Here is an 8,435-nt window from a genome sequence, read left to right as displayed (position 1 = left end):
TGGAAAATGGAAAATGTATATTTGTGTGCCCTCTGCCCAGCCAGTTTATTTGAAATCCCTTTTTTCCCTTTTTTTTTTTTTTTTTTTTTCTCTCTTACTAGCTTGGAATGTGCCTCTGCACATCGTTTTTCTACTGAAGTTGGACTGCGGGTGATTGACCTGTGGTGTTTCACAGGGTCATCTCCCCCGTCTCTGCCGTACGTCTTCAGTGACCGTCCGGGGGTCAGTAAGCTTTTACACACTCAGATCTGGTAATAGACTGCCACATGTACTGAGTTATTTTCCATTTTCCAAGCATTATCTTACTGATTGCTCTCCATCTGCAGTTGCAGTGACCACTTTTCATTGCTTCCCCAGAGTCTGTGCCTATTGTCTTTGCTGATCTTGCGAAAAGCTTTAAAATCTTTTTTTTTTAAATGTCACCCGTGTGACAATCCTATTTTCTGGTTTATCGGATAGACTTCAGCCTGATGGTTTCCTTGCATTCCATGTTTGATCTGCATTTAATAATTATTTTCAACAAAAGCAAAGTTTCTCTTGGTTTGGCTTTCCCCTCCCTCTTCCATAGGTATTTTTTAGCACAGTTTGTCTCTTACCCGTTGCACTTGAACCTTTCCTGAACCGTTTCATTTCTGCTTTGATTTCTGTCGGCTGGAATTGAAGCTTGTTTCATGCATGTTTGACCATGGCCTGTGCATCCTCAGGACTTAAAGTGGAAACTCAAGAGGCACATTGTGATCCCGGAGACTTTTGAAAGCTCGGCATTAGCAAAGCCCAGCTGGATGTGTTTAGCTTTCGGGATGGGTTTTCATGTTCTCTCTTCGCTGTGTTTGTGTCTTCCATCAGTCAGCTTAACTCTGGGACTGACAAAGCATTTTCTGTCATTGTCAATGAATTTTGGCGTGTTAGTGAGCTGTGGATCTGGGCTGGCCTCTCCCAAGATGGATTCCCTGCTCTTTGGGTTTCTCCTACATCCCTTGAGGCCCATTCAACCCACATTTTGCTATAGATGCCACAATGTTTTGTGTTTCTCTGCATGCCATCGCAGAAGCATTTAAAACTCCATGCACAGCTCCTGATGCTGACAGTGTGTTGACATGATCTCCCACGGAATAAGAGAAGTCCTAATACATGGAGAGAAATGCCTGGCTACGAAAGCTTCACACTGTCCTAGAGGTCAGTGCTCTCCAGTCCCATTAGGAAGCAAATTCCAACATCGACCTTTTCCCCAAAAAATGCCCTGTCTCCCCAGCTGCAGTTGCAGCAGCTCTTGACTAGCAGACCGTAGCCCATCCTCCCAGAGTGAAAAGTCAATGAGTCCCTTGCAGACATGAGATGTCCCAGAGGCAATCTTGCGCTTTTGAAATCCTCGCTGATTTATCCAAAGGGAGGGTTTTCATCTGACAGTTCTATGGGCATCTGCCACAGATTAACTTCTCTCTTTGTTTCTTAAATAACATACTATTTCTTGCAGCTCCTCTGCCCATTCCCTGGTGCCTCACTGATGGTAAGCGTGGACATGGGAGAGGTAAAGTGCAAACTTCACAGGCTGCAGCCCTGACCAGACGCTGGAGCTCCAAGGATCCCATGTCCAATTTGTTTTTCTTACTGGTTTTATGGCTCTTCTAATATCTCCTTAAAAGTCAGTATCTCATCTCTGAGTGGTCCCATACTTTGTACTTAAAGAGCAGCTACTTGAAGGATCTTACCATTTCACCATACCGCTTGATAAAGATCCTCAGCTTCCATTTTAAAACAGTTTTCAAGCATGTTTGTGCCAAAGTGTCCCAGGTGTCTGGGTCTTACTAGTTCCTTCAGTTTATAAGAAGGCTCCTTTAGCTTGGGTTTGGAACTTATGATAGCTGTTTCAAGTAGAAATTAACCTTATCCAGTGCCTTATGAATGCAGATTTTTTTCTCTCTGATACGATATCACTGGTAACATGAAAAACCACCTCAAGCTACCAGTGTGATCCTGCTTATGCTGCTTCTCTAACAGCCAGATCCCAACCCCGTTGAAACAAAGGGCTTCCCTCGACTTCAGCGAGTGTCGGATCACGTTCTGAGTGCCTTTAGTGCTTGTTACTCTTCCTACCTTTTCTGTATAATATGGATTAGGTGGGGGAATAAAAGATTTTGGCAAGTTGGCCAGCACTGAACCCTTGAATCTCTGGATACCCTGTGATCCGTGTTGGCCTCCATGTCCTGTTGCTCGCTTGTATTATGTCCAATAGCCTCTCAGCAAGCGAAGGGTTGAGTTCTGCTTTTCTATTGATATTCCTCTGCCTGCAAAGCCCAGACTGGTTGGAAAGCAGGAAGTGGGAAGGGGGATTTTGAATTTGTGATCTCTTTCCATCTACTGCTGTCACTCACACCTACCTAAAACTGAAAACGAGTTTGTGCTACCACCGGAAAGAGGCTGACAGACCACATCGCCTCTGGTGTATTTTCACAGCTTGTGTTTTCAGAACCGAGTCACTAACACACACGGGGGTTTGGGGACTTTAAATATTCAGGTTTTGCAGCGCAAGGACCAGCAGGCTGGGGATGGAGACAATTTCAATTATCCCTCTGTAGTGGAGAAAGGTAACTGTGAAGGATCGAGCGAAGGCGGAGGAGCCGGTGTAAGTGGACGTGGTCTCAGGGCTGTGGTGTCTGTGAAATCTGGGTGCTGTGGTGGCCGGTGCCGCAGACGCCGCCCGCACAGAGCGTGCGGGGCTTCCCCCGTGCCGCACTTCGGCGTGGGGCTGCCGCGAGCCCTGGGCTTTGTCACCCGGAGTCCGCCTGGGCAGGAACGGGCTCCCCGCCACCTCCCGGGGTAGGAGTTTCCCATTGTGAATTGGCCAGGAAATGCAAACGAGCAAAAATCTCTGCGAGGTGAGGAGAAGCCTCTGAGACGTGCACGGATGTTTTATCTTTCCCGCTTCTCATCCCGCTCCCGTTCTGTTGCGCTGAAGGGCCAAACGAGGAGCATGGACCTTTGCAGCCTGAAAATGCCGATGCCCTGCTCTGATACATTTCCAGAATGTTGAATAATTCAGGATTTGTCCAAAATTTTCACCTTCATAATTACTACTAAGTGACCAGTATGTAAGTTTAAAAATAACACTTTCGACATTGCTAAGCGCGCTTTCAGTAAGGAAATGGTTAGAATTATTTGCAAAGAAGGACAGACTGCTTCCAAAACAAACACCATTTATCTCCCAGCTGGTGGCTTAGAGGAGTGTGTTCCAGCAATGCCACCGCTACGTTTCACCAATATTTCCCCAACTAGTTTTAATGCTGCTGGACCGTGAAGGGTCCTTCAGTTAATCTCTGTGCTTCGTATAAGGTGAGGTGCTGTTGGGAAAGGAATCTTTAAAGAGCTGGGATGTGGCACTGGTGTCGAGCCTTGTGTGCTTTGCAGGAAGGGTTTATATTGAAACAGCAGCTGAGTATTCTGTGTTTACAAAGCACGATGTTTGGATGGGACAGTTATGTCGCTTGGCACGCTCCTCAGAGTTTCTTCTTTATGCTTACCAGACTGCCCCTTGCATGCAACTGAATGTGTGGGGTTTTTTTAATTTTCATATTAACTGGAGTATTAAAAATCAGCAGGGGGGGAGGGAGGGAGGTGAGGTTGCTTTGTGGTGGTTGCAAAAAAAAGGAAGAGGGTAGAAATGTTCCTTCCAACGATGTGTGCTCTGCTGTCACGAAAAGAAACCTGCCATCTCCTTGGTGTTGGAGAGACCACATCTGCATCTGACAGGGCGGGGGAAGGAGGGGGAGTTAAAACCAGGCAGGAGAAGCGCTGATTAAATCAAGGCAAAGCTTGGCAGCCTTGTGGAACAGCCTGATGCTTATCAGCCAGCACGTGTTCAACACATGTTGTAGCTTGATGCTCTCCTGTCAGGAGACGTGGGCGCAAGGCTGATGGCAGCGAGCAGGACCAGAGCTATGGCCCGTTCCTCCCCAGGGGGGCTCAGCCCTGGGCCTGCCCCTGGCACCCTCTGACTCTCTGGGGTCGAGAGATCCCTTCCTACTCACCGTGAGCACACCTGAACATCGCTATCGCAAGGCTTGTCCTGGCGGTATTCCATTGCTCCAGTGGCCACGTTCAGCCTGGGGACGGTCTGGCAAAGCAGCCTCTGTCCTGTCTCCTTAGGTGCGCCCCCCCAGAACTGGAGCAGGGAGCCCACGGCGAACACGTGTGGCTCCAGGAACACCTTTCTGAGCCTGTCCCGATGCTGGGGGTTCTCTGGCGCACGCTCTCCAGCCCGTTCTCAGTGGGCAGCCTCTAAGGAGCAGCTGGGCTGCAGATCTGTGCTGGGGAACAGGAGCCATCGCTTCCCCACCCAGAGCCACCTCAACTAGGGCACTGATGGACGGCTCAAGTCAGGAGGGACTGATGTGTTTTCTCTGACCTCCTGCAGGCAACAGCTTCCCACCCAGCATCGCCAGGCTGCTTTCTAGGGATTATTCACTTTCTTTCCCGTCACTGGGCTGACTGAGCGTTGCAGCTTTGACATCTGCAACCACAAAGTCATGGGGGGAAAAAAAAAAAAAAATGAACAGCCTCAGCCAGCGACAGTGCCTGAAAACATCTGCAGACTTGTGTTCATCCTGCATTCTGCAATGCGTCCTATTCCTTTATTCTAGTTACCCAAAGAAAATGAGAGTTGTATGGATTTTGCAGTAAACGGTTTGCCAATTTCTAGTTATATTCCATAATCGTGATGGCATTCTTGGCCTCCTCGGGTTTATGATTTATGAGGGCATATTTGCAGCCTCCTGGGAGCTCTGGATGCAAGCTGTTTCTGTGTAAGCATTAAGGTCCTCCCGAGTTTATTCTGTGGTATCTGGAGAAAGTGTGTGTGTGTGTGTAGGCGAGCAGGGATGCAGATATTCTGTGCGTTACACGTGTCTGCAGAGTGCACTTGTTTCTCCACAGTCTAAGCTGTGTTTAAATCGAGGCTTTAAAATGAGCCTAAAAGTGTCTGCAAAACAATTTTACCCTCTCCAAACAATTTAGTTAATTAACCGCCTAAATCCGTTCTTGCTGACTCTCCCTGAAGATACCCCTCCTGAATGAGATTTTTTCTTCAGATTTGGATGAAACGCAATGGTTGAGTCATGAGTTTTCTTTCTGGCTGGGTTGCTGGAGTGGGGAATGTTGTTCACAATACTGGCTGTTGCCATATGCTTTTTTCATCAAGTAAAAGGGTGCAACTTTCTTTTTGCTTCCCCCTCCACTGACTCACTCCCCAAATATGTTTCTGGTTAGGATGCCTTGTGACTTCTTCCTGACATAAGGTTTTCTAGTTTGCAGTTAACTTTGTGAATCGCCTCCACGAGCTCTAAAACATCCCAGCTCCTGGAAGGAGAGGACGGGTGTCCTGGAGAACAGAGGGAGCAGCAAGACGCTTACCTGGTTCTTGGGTGCTTTGTGTGTTTGGTAGCTCTCCTGCCCCAGAAACAGTTTTCTAGAAGCCAGGCAGCCCTGCTCCGGTGCCTGCCAGTGCCTTTTGCATCCTGCACGTGGATCATTGTGCCTGGGCAGTCTAGGAGAAGCCCGAGGGAGTCTCAAACATTTTATCTGTTTGCCACGCGATGCTTTTAGAATCGCTGCGAGTTAAGGAAGGGAGATGCCGGCTGTAAAACAGCTTAGAGGGACAGACAGACAAAGTCCTTTCCTGACTTCTTTTAAGGCATCCTTTTGCTGTCCCCCAGAGCTCTCAGTGCAGTGACCTTCACTGCTGATGCCAAATTTTCACGGAGAGAGCGAGTTAAGGGCATGGGGCTTTTGTCAGAGCCAACCCAGTGCTCCCAGCATCCTGTCCTTAGCAGTGGGTACCTTCCAGCACTTGGCCAACAAGGAAACAGCTCCCCCAAAAAGTGGACTGTAAATCATCCAAACGATGCTTCCTGAGCCCCACCTTGCAGAAAACAAGCTTGCACCTGCGAGCATGGGACTGGGTTCCTGAAAACCAGTGTCCATCTTACCCTACCAGTGAGAGCTTGCTGTGGCGTACACCCCACTCTCACCTCCCAAAGACCGAACGGCGCAGGGGAGGCCAGGAAGAACAGCTCGCCTCTGTTCCAGCTAAAGGAACTGAGATGCTGAGAGTTAAGTGACTGGCCCAAAGCCAGAGTGCTTGGAAACGAGCCCATATCTTCCTTGTATTAGCTGGGACATGGCTGTGTAGCATGCCTTGCCCTGCTGGAAATGTCACCCATGATCTCTGGGGCAGCTATTCCGCAAAGAAGCATCTTCTCCTTTCTTTTTCTTTTTTTTTTTTTTTTTTCCCCTCCCCAAATTGCTCTGCCTCACAGGACAATCCCCATCTGTTTCATCTTCTGGGATGGAGGAGAGCCGAAACGCACCAGCCTTTGTGCTCTCCTTTATAGCACTTCTCATTTCCTACAACTTTGCCCGGAAAGATAACTCTGGGCTTACCCGTGCTGGGAGTTATCCCAGTGACCGTTGCACTAGTGTGATGCTACAGTTATTCCAGCTGAGTGACTCTCTGGCAGAAGACACGTAAGGGCACTGTGAGTCGGCACCGCAGGACGGCCCTGCCTGATCCTGGCACCCACCTCTCCCAGGGAAAGGAAATTGGGAGTCAGATCCCCCCTGTCCCTCCGCAAAGCCTGAGAGCTGCTCTCCCCTGGGCCACTTGGGATGTCACACTGAGACAACCTGCCCTGACCACAAGCCGTTTGGGTACAGAAGGTGGCAATCATGGTGTCACGTGCCAAAGCCACCTGAGATGCCAGCCCTGCTCCCAGGACCCAGGTTCTCCTAGGAAGGGGCTTGCTCCATTGGTCAGCAGGTCCCGTCTTCATGCCGAGGTCCCTTCCAGGACGGACACGTCATTTATAACCAACCCACCACATGCTGGTTATCCACATGACCCTGGTAACCTCTCCTTTGAGATCCAGGAGTGACTCCTGCAAGATGGTGTCTGATTTCCATGCAATTTGACAGAACTTTGTTGGTTTGTTTGTTTGTTTGTTTTCTGTTGGGTTTTTATTTCTTATTCTTTCCAGTGCTGCTATCATTGTGTTTTTTCCTGGCCTGGCACTGTCATCACTGGGTGTCATCACCCAGGAGATGGAGGAGGAGGCAGAGGTGTTTCCTTGCAAGGAACAAATGTTGGAATAAGCCATCTTTGCTCAGCTGGCAGCATCTCCAGTGCCCAAAACACTGGAAAGATGTGAGCAAAACCTGGCCACACCACAGCCCTGAAAGGAAGGATATGGGACTTGATGCTTGGAAAAATTACTCTGGCAGGACAGTGTCCTGGACTCTGACTTAAAAAAAAAAAAAAAAAAAAGTAATCTCCCAAAGGAACTGATGGAGTACAACATTCATGTTATTTAAAACTGAGCAAAATAAAGAGCTGGAGGCTACAAGCTCAGTATAAACGGCAGTGGCTTCTCAGGACCTTAGCTAAAGCCCTCTGGGGAGGAAAAGCACATTGGGCAGCCAAAATAGGTCTCTCCTCCTCTCCACTGCCATGTTTCTGTGTAGTCGGGAAAATGAGTGAGGTCTTGGGAATATCCTTTTGCTGGCTGTACACTCAAACATGCGGTTGAGATAGATACTTTCCTGTATCACTTCCCGTCCCTCCGCTCCCCTGCCAAGGAGAAGGTTCAAGACTTGCCCTTGGCTGCCTGCGTGACTGCCAGCGTGGGGGATGGATGCAGGGTGACACAGACCTGTGAGGTTTTGGGCTGTTGGATGGAGATGGGGTTTCCCAAAAGCAGCCGGTGCTCGGTGTGGAGAGCTTTGGGGAGCCAAACAAGGTGATAAATGCTTGCCTGTGCTCTCCAGCCCACGAGCGCAGCACCTCTGCATCAGAGGGGCTCGTGGTGAAGCCCAGGTCTGTATGTCCTGGCCTTGTTCATTGCTTGACAGGCCAAGGTGGGAGGGCAGCAGGGGCCTGGGTTGGGATCCCAAATGTGCTCAGTGCCCCTGCCATCCCCTAAAAGGTGGCACTAAACTTCCCTCCCACATGTCACTGTGGTTCACACTCCCCAGGGCTCTCGCTGTGTTTGTGCTGCCCCACCATGGGGAAAAGCCATCGCCCCGTGGTGATAGGACAAGGGGTGATGATTTTAAACTAGAAGAGGATAGATTCAGACTAGATATAAGGAAGAAATTTTTTACGGTAAGCGTGGTGAGACGCTGGCACAGGTTCCCCAAGGCAGTGGTAGATGCCCCCTCCCTGGAAGCATTCAAGGCCAGGTTGGACACAGTCCTGAGCAACCTGGTCTATTTGAAGATGTCCCTGTTCATGATGGGGAGTTGGATTAGATGATCTTTCAAGGTCCCTTCCAACCCAAACCATTCCTTGAGTCTACAATTCTATGATGTCTCTGCCATGGACACCTCCTCTCACCCTACGCATCTCTCCTTGCTCCACTCTCCTTCCCAAGAGCTTCCCGATGGCC

This window comes from Athene cunicularia (assembly GCF_003259725.1).
Source record: "Athene cunicularia isolate RWA chromosome 5 unlocalized genomic scaffold, athCun1 chr5_part1, whole genome shotgun sequence".
NCBI lineage: Eukaryota > Metazoa > Chordata > Aves > Strigiformes > Strigidae > Athene > Athene cunicularia.
The sequence above is the reverse complement of the archived record's forward strand: the minus strand, read 5'-3'. Positions refer to the sequence as shown.